The following is a 26,670-nucleotide window of genomic DNA, read 5'->3' on the forward strand; positions in this document are numbered from 1 at the left end:
ATAAACTATAAACTGAGTCACTGTTCATTGGGAAAATCATTCAAAGTAAAAACTGTTCTAGTACTAGATTTTTCTACTTTACTCTCACAAGGCAACAAAATCCAAAGGTACTTTATATAATTAGAAGAACAGGGCGCCTGGGTGGCTCAGTTGGTTAAGCGACTGCCTTCGGCTCAGGTCATGATCCTGGAGTCCTGGGATCGAGTCCCACATCGGGCTCCCTGCTCAGCAGGGAGTCTGCTTCTCCCTCTGACCCTCCCCCCTCTCATGTGCTCTCTCTCTCTCTCTCATTCTCGCTGTCTCAATAAAATCTTTAAAAAACAAAAAAACAGAAGAACTATTCAATGACCCCATAACCACTTCTACTGAATATCCCACTTACTAAAGGATGTTTTTAAATGCTTTCTGATGTTTTAAATAGAAAAAGTGTGATAAGATACAAGCCATCAGAAATCCAATATTTGAGAGTTGCTCATGTTGCTGAATTTGCATGTTGATGTCCATCTTGGTATTTATCATGTCTTTGAATCCTGGGTTATAAGCAACAATAGACTTGATGCATACTGAGGGCAGAGATAGGAATATTAGAGCCCCATGCTCTAATACCACTCATACAGAATCCAGTTAATTTTTTAACAAGGATTCACTGTTGTTGCTGATGTTGAACACTTATTATTTGACAAGCATAGTTATAGTCTTCTCCAACTGGATGTCTAAGAGACATTTCAAACTCAATATATTCAAAAATCATACTTCCAACCTTTCCCCTACCAACCTACCACTTGCTCCACACTACCTTCCCGCAGGTTTTCTCATCTGATGACAACTCAATCCTTCTAACTCTGGCCAACTATATCAGTCACGTTACTCCTCTTGTTCTCTTTTTCTCCTTCCTCAAACTAACAAACTCCCCACTCTCTCACCTTACATCCACACTGTCAGGAAATTACTTTGGCTCTACCTTCAAATTGCATCCAGAAATCATCCATTTCTCACCCCCTACCAAGTCCCAATTACCACTACCAAGTCCCAATCCCATCATCATCCCTTACCTAGATTATTCTAAAAGTCTCTGAAACTACTCTCTGCTTCTTTACTTGCTCCTCCATGGTCCATTTTCAAAAGCAGCCAGAATGATCCTTTTAATTTAGTTCTTGCCAGTCCTCTGATCAAAACTCTCCAACGGCTCCATCTTACTCATAATAAAAGCGAAGTGACCTTCAAAGCCATTATACGCCTGTACTACAAACGCCCCTCCTCACTACTTCCCCCACCCCATCTTACCTTACCTTTGTGACTCACCTCCTACAATTCTCCCCCTTGTAGACTCAATTCCATCTAAAACAATCTCCTTGCTATCTGCTTTGTCTCAAAAAACCCTGGCACACTTGCTCTGCAAAACAGAACACTCTTCTCCCAGATGTCTACTAACATGTTTACTTCCCTGTTCATATCTTTGTTCAAATCTCATCCTCCTCAGAGAGCTACCCTGATTGCCTTATCTAATACTACTTTCCCCACCACCAACTTCCAATCCCCATTTATCCTGATCTACTTACTTTCTTTCCCAGAACACTTACTTTCTAACATACAATCTAATTTACTTTTGTGTCACATTTACTGTTTATTGTCTGTTTCTCCCAGTAGAATGTAGCTTCTTCAAAAGTAAGGATAATTGTTTTATTCACTGATATAACCCAAACACCTAGAAGAATGCCTGGCATATAGCAGACAGATAAATATTTGCTGAATAAACGAATGAATGACTATCCAAGACTGAGTAAATTCAAAGTTCCTAAAACTCAAGGAGCCATCTAGTACGCCACAGCCTGATCAGAACTTTGACTCTAAAGGATGATAATAGCAGTGATGGTTTCTTTCCCTGGGTAAATAATCAGCATACACTTGGCATTACCTAGAACTTCCACAGGTTTATGATATAAGGCAACTTTTAAAAGAAGATACTAAACCAAAATGTTAGAGACCTCCTCACCAAATTTCCCATTCATGCAAGAAAAACAAGAACAATGACAAGTCAACCATATTAAGAAATTATTGTTGATATTTTTGAGAGCATGAAAATGGTGGTATTGTTATGAGAGTCCTTGTTTTTTGGCAGTATATAGTGAAATATTTACAAATTAAATAATATGATGTCTAAGATTTGCTTCATAAAATCTGGGTGGGCACAAAGGAAACTAGACTGGTCATCATTTGACAACTGCTAAAATTGGTAAAAGGCCATAGGAACATTTATATCATTCACTTTGATTTTGTATGCTTGAAATTTGTATTTTATATGCTCAATATTTGACAAAATAGAAGAAAAAATAAATAGTACAGAAAGTTTAAAAAAAACATAAAAACAAAGCTTATTATTTCCTTTAGCATCTAGCACATTATATAGCTCCCAAACATATGATGAAAAAATAAAAGTACATGCCACAACCTAAGACAGTTCTTATAAACTTCCACAATGACAAGAGCAGATTAAAACAAAATGAATGGCCAAAGTGAAGCTGTCCTTCAGAGTAAAGGAAAATGACATGCAAAGTGATGGCCACACTGACCTCAGATTTGGATGACTGGAACAGAATGGGGACAACCTGAAAAAACTTTCCATCTTTTTACAAGATAAAAGGCACTGTACTTTATTCTACAAAGGTCATTCATATAAATGCAAAATATGATCAACGGGGACAAGAAAATGTGGCCGAAATTTTATGTACCAAATAATACTGCAGCATAATTAGAAGGACTACTAATAGAAATGTGAAGGACCAATTTGACCAAGAAACAAATACAGCAGGAAACAAACACTATTCCAATCTCAGAAAGGTCAAATAAACAAAAAAAATTTTAATGGCATAAATTTAATCTTGTAAGTGCTAAGGTAATATAAACTAGGTATACAGGGGCATCTGGGTGGCTCAGGCAGTTAAGCATCTGCCTTCAGCTCAGGTCATGATCTCAGGGTCCTGGGATCTAGCCCCATGTGGGGCTCCCTGCTCAGCAGGGAGTCTGCTTCTCCCTCTCCCTCTGTTCCCCACCCCTGCTAATGTGCGTGTGTGCTCTCTGTCACTCTCAAATTAAAAAAAAAAAAAAAGACATACAAAATTTGAATCCTTCAAAACATAATTTGTATAACCTCTGGAAGCAGTTCCAACAATTTCCCCAGCTGATTAAATCTGCTCTAGTAAAATGATATTAGCCTACAGGGCTTATGGTCAAAAACAATTTTTTGAGAGCCACCCATCGAGCTCATGTACAGATAAATGTTTGGGTTTTTTTTAATTCACATTCAAGTAACTAAAAATAAAAATCTAATGGACTAAGTGCAAAAAGGTATAAATTTTTCCCATCAGGAAAAAAAGCTGTTATTTATGCCAGCTTATTCTACTAATGTGCCAAAGAGTACGATGTGATGTATGTGTTTCACATTCTAGGAATACCAGATTTTTAGCTACCACCTACATAAGAGCTTACATAAAAACATCTCAAGTACCTATTTTAGTTTGATTTTCTCTTGCTTCTTACTCTTACTTGCCACAAAATCTCAAATTCTTAATAAAAACAAAATAGGTACCCAAGATGTTTTTATGCCATTAATTTCCAGTACAGTGCAAGGTACCCTGTTCCTGATCAAAAAGGAACTATTTCTGATTACAATAAAAATTTTTATTTTGTAAAAATGTATTTTCATGTAACCTAAACCAATCATCTTAATAAATCAAAATACTATACAAGATTTCAAAGAAGTGAAAATTCACCTATTTTAAATTTGCTCTCATTAAGTCAAGTCCTTGAATCTAGGGATTATTCATTTTATGTCTCTCCCACTCTAAAAGACAAAAGTAATATCACAATCTGCAAAAAGTCATTGCAGGACTGGCTTAGTACAGTAAAATAACTCCATCATGAACTAGACAATAATGTGTTTATTACTTCATGAAACTCTTAAAAGGTCTTACAAACAAAGGTATTATAAACAAGATCTAAACCATATATACTATGGATTTAGACATTTCAATCATTACAGCACAAACACCTAAATATCAAAGAAAAGTAGCATTTATTTATCAAGAACTATTCAATCATTTTATAGTCTCCAAGTATACTCAACACCTTACAACAGTGGTTCTGAAGGATAGGCAAAGGAATCCCAAATACCATGGATAGAAAAGAGAAAAAGGACTAGTCAAAATAAGAATCTGTGTTGTGAAAAAAGTTCCTAGCTGATTGTGATATGTATATTCAACCATTTTAAATATGCCCATCCTGAAGGACTTACACTATAGAATCTCCTTACCTAATTTAATTTACACAGTATTCATTCAACTAATAATTATTAAGTGACAGGGATTATGGCAAACAATGAAAATACATTCATATAAAATGGAATTCTCTGCTCTCCAGAAAAGATGCCAACCACCTGCCCAGAACTCCAAGAATATCTATATAGACCACAACAGATTTGTTTAAAAGTACGACATCAGCAATACTAGGTTATGCTTAAGAAACAGGTAATAAAGCAGTATAGCAATGAGAAGGGTTATCCATGTGCATCAGAGGGGTTATTTGTGAATAACCCAAATTAAGAAGTGAACAAATTCTGTAGGTTTTTTTTTAAGATTTTATTTATTTATTTGACAGAGAGAGACGCAGCAACAGAAGGAACACAAGCAGGGGGAGTGGGTGAGGGAGAAGCAGGCTTCCCGCCAAGCAGGGAGCCTGATGCAGGGCTCGATCCCAGGACCCTGGGATCATGACCCGAGCCGAAGGCAGACGCTTAACGACTGGGCCAACCAGGCGTCCCAACAAATTCTGTAGTTTTTCAAAGTACATTACGTGGAGGGGCACCTGGATGGTTCAGGTAGTCAAGCATCCACCTCTTGATTTTGGCTCAGGTCATGATCTCAGGGTTATGAGATGGAGCCCTGCATCATGGCACCACGCTGGGCATGGAGCCTGCTTAGGATTCTCTCTCCCTCTCCCTCTGCCCCTCCCCCTTCTCTAAAAAAAAGAAAAGATAAAGAAAAAAAAGTACATTAAGTGGAGTACTGAAGGATTCTTTCACAAAGAGGAATCTAAACATATCTCCCACTATCCACCATGGGTGAGATGGGGTAGTGTCTGAGTTTGGGACTAAATCTACTTACAAGAGCTCAAGCTCTAATAAATACTGACAATGGGGGTCATTAAAGCCTGACTGTAAACTCTCAACCACTAGAGTCAGGCACACACACAACTGGGTTTAATCCTGCCTCCACCATTTACAAACTTTATGACCTTAGGCAAATAAATCTCTCTGAACTTCAACTTCATTGAGTTTAAAACAGGAGAAATAATAATCTACTTAAGAATTGTTGGGAAAAATTAAATGATGTTATATATGTAAAAGCACTGAGCATACTGACTGGCACTTAAAAAAAAAAAGCTGAATGAATACATATTAGTGAATATCATTTATTGTTCTTTTCTGTGATACTACAAACCCTGGCTCAGTTATTACAGGGGCATTAGCAGTATCATCTACCTTCAACTTATTTGAAGATTTAGTTTGATCCACAGTCATCTCTTATAATACATCTCAAATTCAGGGCACCTGGGAAGCTCAGCTGGTTAAGCACCCGACTCTTGATTTCAGCTCAGGTAATGATCTCTGGGTCATGGGACTGAGCCCTACATCAGTCTCCGTGCTCAGTGTGGAGTCTGTTTGTCCCTCTCCCTCTGCTCCTCCTCCACTAATTTATTTTCTCTCTCTCCCTCTCTCTAATAAATGAATAAGATCTTTATTTTTTTTATGTTAGTCATCATACAGTACATCATTAGTTTTTGATGTAGTGTTCCATGATTCATTGTTTGCGTATAACACCCAGTGCTCCATGCAGTATGTGTCCTCCTTAATACCCATCACCGGGCTAACCCGTCCCCCCACATACCTCCCCTCTCTCTCATGGTTCATCTCCCCTTCTGATGTCCGCCCCCCTTCATTTTTCCCTTCCTTCTCCTAATGTCCTCCATGCTATTCCTTATGTTTCACAAATAAGTGAAACCATATGATAATTGACTGTCTCTGCTTGACTTATTTCACTTAGCATGATCTCCTCCAGTCCCAACCATGTTGAAGTAAAAGTTGGGTATTCATCCTTTCTGATGGCTGAGTAATATTCCATTGTATATATGGACCACATCTTCTTTATCCATTCATCTGTTGAAGGGCATCTCGGCCCTCTCCACAGTTTGACTATTGCGGACATTGCTGCTATGAACATTGGGGTGCATATGGCCCTTCTTTTCACTACATCTGTGTCTTTGGGGTAAATACCCAGTAGTGCAATTGCTGGGTCATAGGCTAGCTCCATTTTTAATTGTTTGAGGAACCTCCACACTGTTTTCCAAAGTGGCAGTACCAACTTGCATTCCCACCAACAGTGTAAGAGGGTTTCCCTTTCTCCACACCCTCTCCAACATTTGTTGCTTCTTGCCTTGTCAATTTTTGCCATTCTAACTGGTGTAAGGTGGAATCTCAATGTGGTTTTGATTTGAATTTCCCTGATGGCTAATGATGATGAACATTTTTTCATGTGTCTGTTAGCCATTTGTATGTTTTCTTTGGAGAAGTGTCTGTTCATGTGTTCCACCCATTTTTTGACTTATTTGTTTTTTGGGTGTTGAGTTTGAGAAGTTCTTTATGGATCTTGGATATCAGCCCTTTGTCTGTGGTGTCATTTGCAAACATCTTCTCCCATTCTGTGGGTTGCCTCTTTGTTTTGTTGACTATTTCCTTTGTGGTGCAGAAGCTCTTTATCTTGATGAAGTCCCAAAAGTTCATTTTCCCTGTTGTTTCACTTGCCTAATAAGATCTTTAAATAACAATTATACATCTCAAATTCTATCTTACACTATGGCCAATTCTGGGGTGGAAGGAAGAGACCTTCCACCATAAAAATGAACAAGAAAAAAACTTCACATCCAAAAAGATTTAATTCAAATTATGGATACTTGACCAAACAAAAAAAGCAAATTTCTTCTGAAATAGATTTACTATAAGATACAGGAAAACGTGTTTATAAAATTTCTAGTGGATGTTCTCAGGACAATTGAAGAGAGAATTACATACATGAAACTAGAGCACAAAGTTATGAAGAAGGAAGATTAGGAAAATTGCAGAGACAAAATAACATGATTTCCAAAGGCAAAACCACAGCAGATCTGGATTAGATACTTCAGCAGAACAAATTAATAAAGAAATAAGATAAAAACTTAAAAACTTATCCCAGAATGGATAAAAGAATTAAATATAAATGCTGAGTAAGAGAAATATGAAGATCAGATCCAAAAGAGACAATCTAAATTTTAAAAAAATTAAAAAAAGTTTGTAGTCTCAATCACTATACAATGTCCCTCAAAGAAATATTAGAAGGAGACACTCAGTGGCTCCTACGAATCCCTGTGGGCTCCTTCACAGCTCCTCTCAATCTCAACTTTGCCGTGGCTCCCACTGGTCTACAAATCCTGGGGATCATCCTAACGCTGCTTGGCTAGGTGAATGCTCTGCTGTCCTGTGCCCTGACCCTGTGAAAGGTGACTGCCTTCATCAATAACATCACTGTGGTGGCCCAGGTGATGTGGGAGGAGCTGCAGATGTCCTGCATGGTGCAGAGCACAGGTCAGATGCAGTGCATGGTATACAACCCACAGCTGGTGCTGCTCTGCTTAAATGAGTTCCATGGCCCTAAATTTGAGTTCACTGATCCTTTCTCCTGCTTCATCTAGCCTGCTGTTGAACCCCTCTACTATATTTTTCAGAGCAGTTACTGTGTTCTTCATCTCTGTGACTTCTATTTGGTACTTCTTTATACTGTCTAACTCTCTTTGTTGAAGTTCTTACTGTGTTCATACACTTCTCCCAAGTTCAGTGAGCATCTTTACAACCACTACTTTGAAAACTTTATCATGTAAATTACTTATATCCATTTCATTATCATTTTTTTGAGGTTTTATCTTGTTCTTTCATTTGGAACATATTCCTCTCTTTCCTCATTTTGTTTGACTGTCTGTGTTTGCTCCTATGAGATAAAAATGCCTCTTCCATTCTTGAAGGAATGGTCTCATGTAGGAAATGAACCTTACCATTCAACCATCCTGTAGTTCTTAGTTGTCTCTTGAACCTTTGTGATTATCCAAGCAGCCTATTTTATTTTTAATAGGTCCCAACTGTTGAGGATATGCCAAGACCTGTGTCCAAAACTGGGGGGGGGGGGGTTCTTAGCCAGCACCGAGAATCAGGATGATTGGAAGCCAGACCCTCAGGCAGCAGCTTTTTAAGTATACAAATATATACAGTCTTGTGAAAGTACAAACATAAGCCCTGCTAGCCACCAGACCAGGCAGTCTGGAGGTGTCCTGTGGGCAACAGTTGCAAAAATTGGTATGTAAAACTGGTTCAACATTCAAAAATTAATTAATGGAATCCATCACATCAACGAGCTACAAAAGAAAAATCACATGATTATTATCAATAGATGGAGAAAAAGCATTTCACAAAATCTAACACCAATTCATGATAAAAACTCTCAGTACACTGGAATGAAGGAAATGTCTTCAACCTTGATAAAAAATATGTTCAGAGATGACATAATTGTCTATGTAGAAAATCTGAAAGAAATGACCAAAAAAACTACTAGAAGTAATGAGCAATTACAGCAAAGTGGCATGCTACAGGGTCAACATACAAAAATCACTTGCTTTCCTATATACCAGCGAGGAACAAGTAAAATTTGAAATTAAAAACACAATACCATTTACAGTAACACCCAAAAAATTATATACTTAGGTATAAATCTAAAAAATTATGTACAAGATGTGTATGAGGAAAAACTAGGAAACTGATGAAAGATACCAAAGAAGAACTAAAGAAATGGAGAGATATTCCATGTTCATGTATAGGAAGACTCGATATTGCTAAGATGCCAGTTCTTTCCAACTTGATCAATGCAATCCCAATTCAAATCCCAGATAATTGCTTTGTGGATATCAACAAAGTAATTCCAAAGTTTATAGAGAGGAGTGCCTGGGTGGCTCAGGCATTAAGCGTCTGCCTTCAGCTCAGGTCATGATCCCAGGGTCCTGGGATCGAGCCCCTCATCAGGCTCCCTGCTCAGTGGGAACCCTGCTTCTCCCTCTCCCCCATTCCCCTGCTTGAGTTCCCTCTCTCACTGTGTCTCTGTCAAAAAATAAAATCTTTTTTAAAAAATAAATAAATTTTATAGAGAGAAGCAACAGACCCAGAACAACCAATACAAAACTGAAGAACAAAATTTGAGGCCTGACACTACCTGACTTACCATAAAGATACAGTATTCAAGATAGTATGTTATTGGCAAAAGAACTGATAAACAGATCAATGGAACAAAATAGAGCCCAGAAATAGACTCACGTATATACAGTCAAGCAATCTTTGACAAAGGAGCAAAAGCAACACAATGGAGGAAAGACAGCCTTTTTAACAAATGGTACAGAAACACTGGACATCCATGTCCAAATAAAATGTATCTAGACACAGACCTTACCCCCCTCACAAAAACTAACTCAAAATGGATCACAGACGTAAATGTAAAATCAAAACTATAAAACTCTTGGAAGATAACATAGGAGGAAATCTAGATAACCTTGGTGATGACTTTTTAGATACAACACCAAAGGCATGATCCATAAAAGAAACTGATAAACTTGACCTCATTAAAATTAAAATTTTCCTTTCTGCAAAAGATGCTGCTAAGAGAATGAAAAGACAAGTCACAGACTGGGAGAAAATATTTGAAAAAGCCATATCTGACAACAGACAGTTATCCAAAATATACAAACAATTCTCAAAACTGAACAAGAAAATAACCTGATTTTTAAAATGGACAAAGACCCTAACAGACACCTTATCAAAGAAGATTGTCATCAGGGAAATGCAAATTAAAACAATGAAATACCACTACACACCTATCAGAGGGGCTGAAATCCAGAACACTGACAAGACCAGATGCTGGCAAGAATAAAAAGCAATAGGAATTCTCATTCATTACTGGGGGGAATAAAAAATGGGACAGTCACTATGGAAAACATTTTGGCGGTTTCTAACAAAATGAAACATACTCTCACCACATAATACAACAATTGGGCTCCTTGGTATTTACCAAAAGGAGCTGAAAACTAATATCCACACAAAAACCTGCACATGGATGTTTAGAGAAGCTTTACTGATAATTACCAAACCTTGAAAACAACAAAGATGTCCTCCGATAGGTGAATGGATAAACTGTAGTACATCCAGACAATGGAATACTATTAAGAGCTAAAAAGAAATAAGCTATCATGTCATGAAAAGACATGAAGGAAACTTAAATGCATATTTCTAAAAGAAGCCAGTCTAAAAAAGCTATACACTGTATGATTCTAAGAATGTAACATTCTAGAAAAGAAAAAATTATGTAGACAGTAAAAAGATCAGTAGTTGCCAAGGGCTGTGGAGGGGGGTAATGAAAAAAGCAGACCACTGAGGATTTTTAGGACAGTGAAACTACTCTATGATACTAAAATGGTTGATACATGTCATTATATATTTGTCCAAACTAAAATAACACCAGAGTGAACCCTAATGTAAACTATGGGCTTTCAATGGTAATCATGTGGCAATGCAGATTCATCAATTTTAACAAATGTACAACCCTTTGAAGAATGTTGATAAGAGGGAGGCTATGCATGTATGGGGGTGGAGGGTATACACAAAAATCTGTGCCTTCTGCTCAATTTTGCTGTGAACCTAAAAATGCTCTAAAATATAAAGCCTATTTTAAAAAATAAAATAAAAGTTGTAAGTCAGATACATCCTCCTCATAAAAGGGGCAAACTCCCCTGCTTCAATCCCCACCAAAGTATTGCAGCAATTGCCAGAAAGCTCGAATTGCTTTATTTTTATTTATTATTGTTATGTTAATCACCATACATCATTAGTTTTCTTTTTTAAAACAATTCAGTGGGTTTTACTATATTTACAAGGTTGTACAACCATCACCACAGTCTAATTTCAAAACATTTTTATCACCCCAAAAAGAAACTCTGTACTCACTTGCAGTCACTCCCCCAATCCTCTTCCCCCCTACCCACCCACCCCACCCCAGCAAACTCTAATCTGTTACAACTTCTCAGCCATTCCTAACTGTTGAACAAACTGTGTCTATTGGTGCCTGGGTGGCTCAGTCAGTTAAGGGTTTGACTCTTGATCTTGGCTCAGGTCTTTATCTCACAGTTTTGAGTTTGAGCCCCTCACTGGCCTCCACACTGGGCATGGAGCCTACTTAAAAAAAAAAAAGACTGTCTAGTGCATGCCTGCCTTCCAGGTACCAGGTAAGTAATGATAATCTCAGCACTTTTTCTGGGGAGCAGTACAGAACCAACCGGTCAATTTCCTAGAATCAGTCCCTGAGATATAATCTACTGAAAGCCTCAGGCTTTAGAATTAACTGAAGCCTATTCCTGCAGATTTATTCACCACTATCACCATTATACCGGGGAGAACAGAACAGTTAATACCAACTGAATCCTCATTCAGATCAGAGTTCAATTTAATAGATGCCAAAGCCCAGCTGGTCAGTGTTGATCCCAAGCCAGACACCAAGAATGACTGGTTTTGAATCATAACTTCTAGCCCAACCAGTTTTATGGCCTTGGGCAAATAACTTAATCTCCCTAAGTCTTAATTTTTTTTTTCAGATATAACATAGGGAGGATAACTGTACCCATCTCACAGAACTAAAATGAGTTATCATAAGTAATGTGCTTAGAACAACACAGAAGTACTTAATGAATGCTATTTGTTATTGGTATCTATATCATCTACCTATTAAAAGATTTTTATATGGGGTCAAAATATGACTACCAAAAAAAAAAAAAACCTAACCATGGTTGGACCACATGAAATTGCCAAAACATGACTTTTTTTGACCTATAAAAATGATAGTTTCATGTGGTTCTATCTAATATATACTTCAAAAAAACAAACCTAAAACAAAAGTACACAGAAAGTTAAAAAAAAAAAGTGTAAGTCATATCAGCAAATCAAAACAAAAAGGATACTGAGACTGGTAGATTCAGAGTGTAATTGAGGCCAAAAGTATTCAAATAAGGTCTTTTATAGTGATAAATAGTACAAGCCACACTGAAAATCTCTTAATCGAAAACCTCTATATACCAAATAGTATAATATCAAATAATAAAGCAAAAACTGTTCAAAATACAATGAAAGATTGATAAATACACAATTCAAGCACAAGACAACTTAGCTGTGAACAAATCAAATGCCTAAGAAATGAAGATAGAGATGTGGAGTTTAATTGGTATGGTTCATTAACAGATATGTAAAGAAATACTAAACTATCATCCTGGCCAAACATAAATATTCATTTTCAAAACAGAATATATCCTAGACCCCACCAAAAAAAAAAAGACAATTTTTAGAGTACAGATTGCTTAGGATATTTCTCTGACTACAATACAACTAAACATCAGTTAAGAGTTTATATCAAGTAGAGGGGATCTTATTTGCTCATTTATTGACAAACATTCCTCATCTTGACTAGAACATATGATCTGTCTGGGGCACTGCAGCTTCCCCAGCACCTAAAAGAATGTCTGACACACGGTAAACACTACGTAAATATGTACTGAATGAATGAAATTAAAAAACACTAAATACTCAGGACAATAAAGACATCAAAGCTACAATCACAGACCATTTAAAATGTAAAAATGAGAATGCTACATATAAAAATGTTTCTGGTTTTGTTCCAAAATACCTTTATAGTAGTATTATCATACAAAACAGTCATAATCTGAAAGCATCAACTGAAAAACTATTAAAACTAATACGAGAGTTCAGAAAAATAAGAGTTCTTAGGACACATTAAGTACACAAAACAGTGCAAGTCATTATTGTTACAAATATTTCTCTACTTTCACACATTTGCTAGTTTTGTACTTTATATAATGACACTGCCTGACTTTCTTACGCCAAATGCAGTAGTTCATATCCACAGGGCAAAGGTTATTTCCTGCTCTTCTATGGTAACACCATCAACTTCAGAGGAGAAAGGCCCAATCTCTGCAGCACTGCCCATCAAGTAAAATGCCTATCTTCACCACTACCATGGGCAGGTGCGAGAGCCCAACCAAAAGCTTCCTGGCCAACAATACACTAAGAAAGTGACTGGGCCTCCCTCCCCAGGGACCCTGAATCCCTGGAAAGAATCTCAACCAGCTACAGTATTTCATCCTAAAAGGAGCATCTGTTATCTAGAGTTTTCACATTTTCTTAGTTACTTATAACTAGAATATACCTACCCCCCCACACATACATAAATCATTTTTTGAACATTTTCTGAAATATAGTCTCTATGAAAATAGGAAATAATCAGTATTGTTTTTATTTTTAAGCAAGCCTGCCAGACATAAAATATACAAATTCAATAGCTTTCTTATAGGCCAGCAGTATCTCATTACACCTAAAAGAGGGTGAGAGGAACCCATTCAGATAGCTAATAAAATAAGAATAAATGTATATAGAGAGAACTTATTAAAAATACTAGTAAATTCTACTGAAGTACTTTAAAACTCCAATAATCAGAGATATACATAATTTTCCAGTATAACAGAATTCAGAAAACAGCCGTTATGTAACTACATATTGTAAAGATGCCAGTTGATTTACAGGTACAATCTAATTCCATCAGAATTTTTAAAAAGTTCTTGGGGCAGCACCCGGCTGGCTCAGTCAGTAGAGCATGCAACTCTTGATCTCAGGGTCATGAGTTCAAGCCCCACACTGGGTGTAGAGATTACTTAAAAGAAAAAAACAGAAAGTTCTTGTGAAACTTGATACAATAATCTAACCTTTAGGAAAGTGGTTAAGGGCATGAGCTCTACAGTCAGACTGCCTGGGTTTGAATCCTACTTCCTGAGCTTAATGTGATCTTAAACTAAGTATTAAACGTATCTGTGTCTCAAGATTTTCATCTGTAAAATAGTGATATAACACCATCATCATGGGCTTGTTATGAGGACTGAATATGCTAATACATGTAAAAAACTGGACTTTTACATGCTCCATAAATACCTATAAAGTAGTATCAACATCTGGAAGAAAACATGCAGGAAAACAATCAAAATGTGGGGGGAAAAAGAAGGTATACTGCCAGAGAGAGGACAGATTAACTGAAATTACGTAAGAGTGGTATAAGAAATCAGAGGCAAATCAAAGAAACAGAATAGAAAATTCAAGAGCCTACCAGCTAAGATTTTGGTATACAATAAGAGTAGCATGTTACAAAGCATTTGTGAAAGGACAAGTTCATTCAAAACATTAGTAGAAGGAGGGAATATTCAATAAAAGTTGATGGCACAGGGCGCCTGGATGGCTCAGTCAGTTAGGCATCTGCCTTTGGCTCAGGTCATGATCCTGGCGTCCTGGGATTGAGCAGCAGGGAGTCTGCTTCTCCCCCTCCCTCAGCCCCTCCCCACTGCTCACGCACTCATTCACACTCTCTCTCAAATAAATAAAATCTTTAAAAAAAAAAAAAGTGGTAAGACAACTGGCTATTAGGGAAAAAATTAAATGTGATATCTACCAGAAATGAAACTGCAAACAAATGTCAAAAGGATTTTAGTTCTTAAATGACTAGGAAAAAAACTATGAATATTTCTGATATCAGGGTAGGGAAGAAATAAGCATAATGCCAAAGAAGAAATCATAAAGAAAAAGACTGATAAACTTCATAAAAATTTAAGACTTCTGCATATCAAATAATATGAGAAACATTTAAGGCAAAAGTTTGAAACATGACAAAATGGTACTATCCTAAATATGTAACAAGTTGTCGGGGGCGGGGGGAAGGATGAATAGTCTGACTGAAAATGAAATAAAGGACATAAAAAAACAAATGACCAACAACCATATTATATTTTCTGGCATCCATTCATTCTATCTCTCCTTCAGTTGTACAGCAGCCCCAGAACCTAGCCTCTGGAAGTGGGGATAAGGATGCAGGAGGAGGAAAGAGGGCATGTCTCTAACTGAACTCAGAGCCAATTAACTTAATACCTTTTACTGTAACACTTTGTTCCAAGAGGAGCACTAAGTCTTAAGCCAATTAACATGGCATTTTTCCTAAGAACAGTACAGGAAAGAATATAAGTGTCTCATCAGATTATACCCACAAGAGAATGTAGTGGAGAGGAAAGAGAGGCTGTCCTCCCTCTGGACAGTATGGCATATAGATATGAGACCTATAAGAGATTGCAAGTGTCAGATACAGGGTAAAGAATAGAAGACAGGGAGGGAGGGAGGGTTTTGACTTCACTAGAAGCTAAAGAACCTGAAGAGACATGCTTTGCAACTAATGAGAACTGCATTTTAGTGTGAGTCAAAAATAACAATAAACTGGAATATATGACTTACATTGTTTTTCAGAGAATCTGCTATTAAGGCATATAATAAATTAGACAAAGTAAACAAAGCTAAATTCTGAAGTACTGTTGATCTCTATCTACTTGTATATAAAAACAAACTCCTATTTTCAATGACAAGGAAAGTAAATGGTGTTGGAAAATTATAATGCCCTGTACAAATCTTTCAGATATAAAGGTAAAGCTTGCCTAAGAATGAAGGTAATTATTTGAAAGAACTACAGTAGTTTATAAAATGCTTGCAATGACAGTATCATGAGTTAAGAAAAATCATCTTTAGTTGATCTATAAAAAATAATTTTTGTATTAAAACTTAATTAGTCATGTAAGAGGAAGGAGTGAATAATTAAGTTATCAAATAAATGCTCCACTGCCAAAGAACCATCATTCAGCTTTATGGCAAAGTCACCCAAAATGATATTATTTTCTATCTTCTCTTATTCTGAAATAGAATAAAAATGAAATTACTGCAGAAATAGATGTTTGAGGACTTCCTGAAACTGGTAGAACAGTTTTCCCTCAAGAGAAGATCCAGCTGGGACACCTGGCTGGCTGTTGGAAAAACATGCCACTCTTGATCCTGGGGTTGTGAATTCAAGCCCCACAACAGGTGTAGAGACTACTTAAAAAAAAAAAAAAATGAATAAAAAAGAGAGAGAAGATCCAGCTGTTAAAATTTACTGAGCACTAGTGACTAATGTGAAAAATTCAGATGCTCAAGCAACCACTCTAAACTGAGACTACAGCAGAACTCCAAATGAAAAAAGTCAGAGATAAGCCCAAAGACAAAATAGGGTTTCCTTAAAGCAGAAAAGAAAACCAGAGGTAAGTTCATCTAAATATGGTAAAAGATAAGTATACTCTACCTGGAATTAGTAGTATACAACTTGTGAACATCTAAAACCACCCAACTGTACACTTTAAGATGGTTAGTTTTATGGTATGTGAATCAAAAAAAAATCCATATAACTGACATTTACATGCAAAACCTTCCAAAAAGATAACGAAAATATATGTAAAATGACTGTTAACTCATCAGAAGTTTTGTGTTTACCAAGAATCTATTATTAGGCTGCAGTTTCTGTATGTTCCAAGATTTCTTTTCTCAAATAAAAGGAGGAAGGGGACACAGGTGCAAATTTTGTCATCCTCACAAGCCATGAGATTTAAATACCTGAATGAACATGCAGACCCTTTGGTAACATTCTCCATAAACAGTCTGTACGTCTGCGAACTTGTGACAGCCTGCTGTAGTTTCAGTTCAGAGTGGGTAATCATCTGGTTTTTTCAGATTAGTCACTTGTGCTCAGTAAATTCTAACGGCTGGGTCCTCTCATGGGAAAACTGCTTGTGCCTTTGCAGACCTAGCCTGGAAGCTGAGCTGCCTGATCACAATGACAGCTTTATTCATACAATAAAGAATTTGACTATAGTCACTTGACACTTTTGATTAGGAATTCTGTTTCCTAGACAAGACAAATTCTACATGGTCTCCCCCAAACAGAGATGACTGTCACTTCTCTATAAATCCTCTACATCTTAGAAACAACCCCATATGAGCAGGATTTCTTTTCCAGGATATATAGGATAGAAAGCATCCAGGGGAAGTGAGAATAGCATCTCTTTGTCTCAAGCCCAAACAGATGCTGCTTTTGCCTTTGTTCTACAAAAATAAATAAGAAAACACTAAAAAGTATACTCTAATATACATTAATTTTCATTTCATATAAAATTCTATAAATAAGTAAATATTAAGCTGTTATTAGGAAGTTTTATTTTCATAGAAAAAGCATAACTGACTTGATTGTAGACTAAGTCCTCAATTCAGATAGCCATCAGTGTCAAGGAAAAAAATCTAGCCAGCTGGCTCACATTGCCAAGAAAATACTATTGACCTGAATTACAGGCACCATGCCAATAATAATTACCATTTACTGAGTATCTATGTATTTATCATACTTTTGAAAACTCTGTAAGGTAGCTATTATCCTCATTCTATAGATATGAAAACAGGAAAAGAATAGTTAAGTAATTTGCCTAAGGTCAGTGTTAGGACACTGTTAGTACAGCTGAGGCAAAACTCAAAACCAACTCAACCAGACTCCAAAGATCCTGCTTTTCTCACTCTGGAATAATGCCTCTCAAAAGAAAATGTATACAATAATAGTATCTAACATTGAGTGCTTATTCTGTACTATCCACTTTACAGTCCATCTCATTTAGCCCTCCCAATAAAGGCAGAGCTAAGATGAATTCATTTTTATAAGTGAAGAAACAACAGAACACTAAGTGACTTATCCAAAGTCACAAAACTAATATAGCAGTCCACCCAGAGAAGCAGTATTCACCACACACACATACACACACACGCACGCACACATGCGTGCCGCACACACACACAATTACTATCACTTATTAAGCTTATCATGTAGCAGGCACTGTGCAATATAGTTTTCTTTCTCATATAATCCCTCAAAGAGCAACAAAGATAAAAATCGAGATTTTTTTAAAAGTTCAACTATTATTCCTCAGATTTTTAGTCCTAATTTCAAAGAACTTTTTAAAATGTTGAGTTTAAGACAAAAAGTAGCCTATACCCAGAAGACAAATTGAGAGTCCACAATACCTCAAAAATAGAAATTCACTATGCTGCCAGAATTTTACCAATTGTACAATCTTCCTTAATCCTCAATTGGAAACAGATCCTAAACTAGCATGACTAAATGACTAACTCTGCTTTCCCTTTAGTAAACATAGCTGGTAGTTATTACTAGCATTTACCATTTTGCTATTTGTCAGTTGCTTTGCCAGGAGCTTTCTATTTGTTAATTAATTGTTAACTGAGATTAAAAAGGAAGTAACCAACCCAAGAACCACACAAGCAGTAAGCAATGGAATGAGATGCAAACCCACATCAACTCCAAAGTACCAGTCTTGAAATATTCCATACCTTAAAATCTAAGGACTTTACTATGTGACATATCCAGACTGAAAATCCGGCGGGGGGGCGAGGGGGGGGGGGGGACAGAGTTCCTACATTTAAGAGTAGGAATAACCCTGGAAACCAGAAACTAGTCACTCCATCCTTGAATTATTTGAGAAACACTTAAATGATTAAGTGATTAACAAAAAGTACAAGAACATGGGACATTGGATAAAAACTAAAAATTTCTATAAAAGGTTAGTCATTACTTTCCAACTTGGAGATAATGGAACTATAATGTGTCATAATTCCTGAAAATGACCCACAAAAATGGAAGAAAAATAATTAAATATTTGCCCAAAAGATGCCAAAGAATTTTTTTTTAATGTGCATGCCATGGATTAACTCAAACATTTACTGGACATCTACTATACACTTAACACTACAGAACAGAAATTTAGAGATGAGTCAAACCTGTGGGCTCTCTATACCCTAATACCTACAATAATGCAGGGGATCTCAGCAATGTCTCAATGTGCCACATACACCTTATGCATTATCTAATCTCTTTAAAAATAAAGGAAAACAGGGGTGCTTGGGTGGCTCAGTTGGTTAAGAGTCCAACTCTTGATTTTGGCTCAGGTCATGATCTCAGGATCGTGAGGTGGGGCTCCAAACTGGGTATGGAGCCTGCTTAAGATTCTCTCTCTCTCTCTCTCTCTCCCCCTCTGCCCCTCCCGCCCCCCCATACATGTACACACATCCTCTTTAAAAAATAAAAATAAAGGAAAACAAAAAGTTTAGCCCTTCCAAACAATTCTCCCCCACTCCCCAAAAACACTGCTTAGACTCTTGAGCAAACCATTAATCCTAGGCACTACTGACCTTGAATACAAAATAAAAATATTTTTAATATTAAAATTAAGCCCAAGTTTATATATATATCCAAGGTTTATATGTATGTGTGTGTGTGTGTGTGTGTGTGTATATATATATATATATATATATATCCAATGCACTAATTTCATTTTTATTCTATTTCAGAATAAGAGAAGATAGAAAATAATATTTTGGGTGACTTTGCCATAAAGCTGAATGATGGTTCTTTGACAGTGGAGCATTTATTTGATAACTTAATTATTCACTCCTTCCTCTTACATGACTAATTAAGTTTTAATATAAAAATTATTTTTTATAGATCAACTAAAGATGATTTTTTCTTAACTCAAGGTTAAGTTTATATATATATCCAAGGTTATATCAGCAAAATACAGGAATTAAAGGGACAGCACAAGTTGCACCTACCAAGTTCACAAATGGAAGCATTCATCTATAGGAGGCTGAACAGCTCTTACCACTGGCTCCTTAAATCACACTGCAAGTCACAAAGCATGCAGGTGTTTTTGTAAACTTAACATAAATAAAACAAAAAGAAAACGAAGTTAAAAGAGAACCACTTGTTATTTGATTTCAGAAGTTTAATTTTTTCACTACACATTCAGACAATAATTACTTCCACAATCTTAGGAAAGAGCCTTCATAATGATTCTTTTAAGGAGAAAAAAAGAAAAAGTGACCCTCATCTTTAGTCAAAATATCTGCCACTAAAATTAATCTCACCTGAATTCAAACACTCCAGGCTTTCCACAACTTCAATCATTAGGATAACAATTTTCAACTCTGTACTGATTTTTATGAACAAGATGGAAGAAAGATATAAAAGAAAGTTCTAACTAGTTATACTGATTTGTATTTTTATCCTGAAACTAAATCCCATTAAGAAGTTACAAAATGCTCTAGGTTACAGAAGTGAGTAAAGTGACCTCCCTGGCTCACAAGTCTAACTACTGTTATATTTTAAAGATTATTTATTTGAGAGAGAGAGAGAGTGCAATGAGCAGGAATGAGCATGTGGCAGGGAGGGGAGCAGAGAGAGCAGGAGAGGGACAAGCAGACTCTGTGCCTGAACTGAAACCAAGAGCCAGACGCTCAACCAACCGAGCCACCCAGAACCCCTCTAACTATTGTTACATTTTAAAGCCACAGTTAAAACTAAAATTCAAATATAAAAAAGTATGCCAATATAGTCTAAAACATTCAAGCAAGTACAAATGTACAAAATGTTTAGTCTAATCCCATCAATTAATAAGCTAAAAGTTGGTAGAGATGCCCCAACATGAGAGTCTCAGTTAAGCTGGGAAGACAGATTCTGGTTTTCCCAAGACATTTTCATATTACTATATTGCTGGGAAATTTGAAGTTCGGTTTAACCAATAGTTAAGTTTTAATATAGTTAAGTTACAGCTGAGATAACAGTAAAATAAGCAAGTATTTCTACCATAAAAAACATAGCACAGGTTATAAATACAAAATAAAAAACTGTTCCTAATGGGTATGAATAGGCCCAGATAATAAATACATAGCCATAAACTCAGTAAGCACTACAAGCAATCCCTTCTTGATACCCAAAGTTTACACTTGGGAATTTAACAATTGTAAACCAACACCCAAGCACAAACTGAGAAGTCAAGGGTTTTCTTTTTCCCACTTACATTTTCCAGCTTATCTTTTTAACACACAGCTAAATGTTATTTGTTGTGTTTTCTCCCTAAAGGCAAAAAACTGAGGCAGAAATTCTCTCCTGCTTCTGAGCAAAGGAAATCACATAAAAACTCAAATATTTTATGTCAAAGTTACCACCTTTAAACCAAATCCTACAAATGGAAAATTATTTCCAAGAAAATTAGCACAGAAACCAGAGTAGTTAACTCCACGTCTGAGCTTCACTTTTTTTCAAATATTAACAAATAATTTTTCCCACTAGTCAGAGCCCATCTCAGCACCTTAAAATTCTATCGCTGACTTTATTTTTTTATTTGTGTGTCATTTAAGTAATTTGTACCTAACATGCTAAATATTAATAGCCTTTCACAATGGTCCCAGCACACTTCAATAACACCTGATGTTATGACAAAGCAGAAGATAAAAGTTTAAAAATGAAAAGATGAAGCCTTTTACAATTTGTCATAATTTTGTCAAAATATGTCAAATTTCTATAAGCCAAGAACATACCTCAATGTGTCCTATCGAGAGAATGATGAAAATAAACAGTTGGAGAAACACAGACATGAAATTTATATTTGACATATCCTGAAATGAAACTCAAGTACTACAATCTGAAATAAATTCTAATCTGTTTTAGATAGTTATCTAGTACCTATACATTGTACTTCGGGGGAAAAAAATTCTCCATATCCTCCTTGCTTCACAAAAGTACAACAGTATCCCAAATCACAGGTCACAAAGAGATGTACTTATACACGTTGTAGAAGATTCCTATGTACCCTAAAAATAAGAAAAGGAGTGGTCAGAAGGCAAGGCTGTCTGGGCAGTGGCGATATACAAGAGCATCCCAATGGACCAAGGCTGGATTCTATGAAAATATCTTCATTTAACTATAGTAACAAGGCATTTTCCAGCAGTCTAAATACTAACTTCTAGTTCCTATCTCCTCACTTTCTGGTTTCCAGCCAGTAATGCATCAAAATCCCACACAGGAACTACTGTCCTTTCAGCTCAGTTCCACTATGAGGTATTTTCTACCTTTGAAAGTGAAAACTTTAGATTAGCATACTTCATAATGCAGAGTAACTTCTGCGAAATTTTTTTTAAATAAAATGTCAGAGAGAGAGGGAAAAGAGGGAAAGGAGGGAGGGAAGGAGAGTGGGAGGGACAGGCCTAATGCAAACAACTCAGACAACTCAGCAAAACTGTATCTTAAAGGCTTTCTTCAAGTACATTTTTAAAACCAAATCAATAAATAGTAACTGGTTCAAGGAGAGCTCCAGAATTCTTTCCCCAAACAATGCAATTTAGTACCAGGAATCCCAGACTTTGTTAAAATTTCTAGTATCAAACAGGCTGTATACAATTAAACCTATGTTTTAACCTTACTTCATTCTATAGATAAAGGGACTATTTATCCTATTACACATATTCAAATCTTAGCAAGATACCTTCGGATCTCCCTTAATGTATCTGAGTAAATGAATGTATAGCAAGAGACCAGCCAACAAATATATACTAAACATTAATTATGTCCAGAGCATTCATATATAAAGTCTAAGGCAAGTCAATGCTTTCTGTTACATACTATTATAAATAACACATCTTTTTCAAAATATTAACATGTTGGCTCAAATAAATTAAAGCTACTTCAAATGACACTTAAGGTACTTGAGAAATAAGTATTCAATAATGACAGTTGACCATATGCTCCCTTCCCCCAAAATATAGAGAACATTATTGAGATTTCACCCCGACAAGAAAATGAAAACCTATACTGTGGTCTGAGTAACATTCATATGGTCAAGTCTGTAATATAAGAGCACATCAGCATAAAAACAATGATAGCCTTTTGCTCTCAGGAAATGAGTACCCCAAAGAAGCAATATTAATTTGAAAGGATACATGTTTTCTATTAACAGTATAATTTAGGAATGTAACAAGTATAACATACTAAGTGTTTAAAGGGGAAGTTGTAATTTTTAAGATTTAAACAAAGTCTAGTTGGTTGAGAACTCACTATAACTCACAAATAAGTTATTTTATTATTATTATTTACTAAATGCTTACTATGAACCAAACAGTGTCAGGCATTCACTTATCTTTTTGTTTATATTCACAACAATCACTGAACATTATAATTGCATTCCCACCTTACAAACGAAGGACTACATTCAAAAGATTAAATAATTTGTTCTAGCTAATACAGCTAGTTAAATATGGAGTCAGATTTGAAGCAACCAAATCAATACCACTTTGCAATGGTCTGTCTCCTACAATGACTGCCCACAGGGCAGTTCAGAGGCCCATCTCAAGCCCAATGGAGGGGTGGGAGGGAGGACTGGGTTAAATGGTTTAAAACATGCCTGCCTAGTTCCTTGCCCAAAGTTTCCATCTAAGGGGATGGTGGCTATAGCAAGTGTCATGACTCATGGCATTGAAAAGAAAACTGATTCTTCTGTTCTACTTCTATGTGGGGGCTTTCACTTCTTGCTAGGAAGAGTGCAATACTGGAATCCTCACCACATTTTCCAATCTACCTTTTCCAGTAATAAAGCTCAATACTTCATTTTGTCCCACATTTGGCACCCTGTTTCTGTTCTCAATTAGTTAAGAACCTGGAGAACTGCAGAAGTGACTCCATTAGACCCTCTTGAACCTCCAACTGGCATGCACAGTACAGTCAGAGACATGTGCAGTATAGGTTTGAGATCAAGCAACTGTCATTAATACTAACAACATCAGGTGAACCACAGGGATGGCTATTATTTGTAAAATAAGTCAGGTAAGATAACTTTTTCATGTTTAACCATAAGGTTTCAGAGATAATCTATTTTTGAACATGCACTTACTTCAATACACGAAATTTTCACACCATTTGGTCTGACCACTTTGAAAAAAACCTAAGTTAACACCACCAGCTTTTTTGTTGCTGCTCAGAAACTGGACTCTACCAGTGTGCTTAGTCCCACATTCTAACCCCAACCCTTATTAGTCTGGCCCACCTTCTCTTTAATAATATAGGAGCCTTCCTAAACCCTTACTTGAGGGTTTGAGGAGCCAAATCTGATCGTTTCCTTGTGTACTGAAGGCTTCAGACTCAGGTTTTCTCTATATTCCAGAAACTTCCCTGGTTACGCCCCAAGCATCTTCTAGTATTGTTCTCTATTCACTGGCTGATAACTAGCAGGGCAATAAGCAAGCTGATCATGGCATACCGAGCAGTCATTAAACCAGAGGTAAAAACCAAGGAGAAAGAACATAACAGGAATGTGGGGGGGAAAGGAAGAAGAAGAATGCAATGTTCCATGATCTGATTGACTAATCTGTTTTTTCTCAAACCGGTATACATGTATCCCCAGGTATAAACTGAGACATGCTGGGGATACACTAGGAAAATGAAGGTGAATGCTAAACCTGATATGTAGTATCAGCTTTCTTCATTTGAAAGTGTTTCTTCATTTCCAGTATTTCAAAGTTAATAGACCAGCAGTGAATGTTTCTTTTCTGGTAGTAATTAAAATATTTCTATATTTAGGGGCGCCTAGGTGGTTCAGTCAGTTAAGCAGCTGCCTTCAGCTCAGGTCATGATCTCAAGGTCCTGGGACTGAGCGCCACATCGGGCTCCCTGCTTAGCAGGGAGTCTGCTTCTCCCTCCTCCTCCCCCCTCCATGCACTCTCACATGCGCTCTCTCAAATAAATAAAAGTTTTTAAAAAATATTTCTATATTTATATAATCAGTATGTGAAGAAATGCAACATTTATATGAATTCTTAAGATAAAACAGAGAATTTAAGAAATTTTCAAGCTACCCTGAGGTACAACCTGAACTTCCAAGGGGTATTCTTACTCTCCTCTGCCTTTGGGGTTATGTGGGTAGTTTATAAAGCCCTATTTTACACAAATTTGGGAGTGTCTGGATTAACAACCTAGAAACTTTCTCCAACCCTTCCAAAAAGGGTCAATCATTGCCTCTACCATGCGTCTACAAAATTTTACATTAATTTATATTCCTTCCCTAGCATTTATCATACCACATAATTATTTATGGGTCTATCTCATCAATTACAACTAGTTCCACTAAGACAGCAAGTACCCTTTATTCATCATTGTATTTCCAGCTCCCAGGAAAGTGTCAGGAACACAGTACCCCACCTGACAATATCACACTTGTTAAATGAATTGAATGAATGGGTTAAACTTACAGATTTCAAAGAACAGTAATTTCTTTCTAGCAAGATCATTTCAACAAAAAGATTTTTTTAATGTTTTAATTACATTAGACAACCCATACAAATACCAAATCCAGATCCACTTTACAACTATAATGGGATTTGAAAAGCTCATTCATTCACCCATAGTCAGGAAACCACATTCCAAAGATTTAATAAAAAGACAAAAGCGAAAGACTAACTGCACACAGTTCTTTATATAAAGTATACCCTTTCAAATCAGAAAATTTCTGGTCATGCAAAAACAAAACTGTGATTAAAATGGAAAACCTTTACAAATGACGCCTGCCATTCTGTTTATCTTAACACATCTTATTAAGGGCGAAAGATCTTAAGACATAACAAATCAGTATCACAGTATATTAGTTTAGCTTTAATTACCTATGCTCTCCTTCTAGTTCTACACTTCAAACCTATCTGGTTCTCCAGAGGGCACATATCTCTACTTTATGCAGACTCACAAGGAAAACCTTAATTACTTTAGGAAAAAAAAAGCTACAATTATTAATAGTGCCTATGATCTTCCTAGCTTTTCAAAGCTTTCCATAAGATGATCAGAATTCTCAAGGTAGTGTCAATGAAAAATGGATGAATAACTATTTTTAAAAGGATAAGCAACATTTTCTCCTACATTCTAAAAAGGGCTCTCTTTATTTTAGTATAAAATTTGCATGTTCTAATATTATCATCTCAAAAATTTAAATGTCCTATATTTTACTGAATAGATGCATACTTAAATGTACACATTTCCACTTAAAAATATACTACAGGTTGCCAATAATGTAACTAGGTGGCATTTTATCAGTTAATGCCCCCACAGTGTCTGACACACTGTATGCAATTAATAAACATTTGATTAATTAGGTCTACAAATACTTAAGATTATATGCCAGACACTGCTTTAAGCAGGCATAGTAAACCTAACAGATACGGACCTCCTCTTCATGCAGCCTTCAGTTTTGTGAAGAAGGCAGAAAATCAACAAACACACAAATACGCACTTCTCAAATATGGCAAGTAGAATGAAACAAAACAAGGTGATATTAGTAGGGGGTGGGGTATCCTACTTTAGACTAGAATATTAGGGAATATCAAGGATGCTTCTCTGAATTTGGGCATTTGAGGTAAGATTCGCCATCCAAAGATTTGAGGAAAAGATCATTCCAGGTTATGGGAATAGCATGTGGAAAGGCCCTCCGTCAAGTTTCAGAAATCGAAAAGCCAAGGCACCTGGCAGCTCAGTCGATGGAGCATGCGACTCTTGATCTCGGGGTTGTGCGTTCAAGCCCCACAATGGGTGTAGAGATTACTTAAAAATAAAATCTTAAAAAAAAAAAAAAAGAGGAAATTGAAATGCCGGAAATAACTTGATCACAGAAAACCAAAGAAAAAATAGATTTCTTAGAAACTGGCAATGGGACAGATACCATGGATTT

The 26,670-nt window shown here is 36.3% G+C and overlaps 1 protein-coding gene across 4 annotated transcripts in view; it reads right to left on the reverse strand.

The window, feature by feature from the left end:
• The window catches only part of RABGAP1L (RAB GTPase activating protein 1 like), a 758,983-nt gene that overhangs the window by 711,546 nt on the left and 20,767 nt on the right, over positions 1-26,670 (reverse strand). The gene's annotated exons all lie outside the window — the stretch shown is intronic.

Source organism: Zalophus californianus, chromosome 10 (genome assembly GCF_009762305.2).
Source record: "Zalophus californianus isolate mZalCal1 chromosome 10, mZalCal1.pri.v2, whole genome shotgun sequence".
NCBI lineage: Eukaryota > Metazoa > Chordata > Mammalia > Carnivora > Otariidae > Zalophus > Zalophus californianus.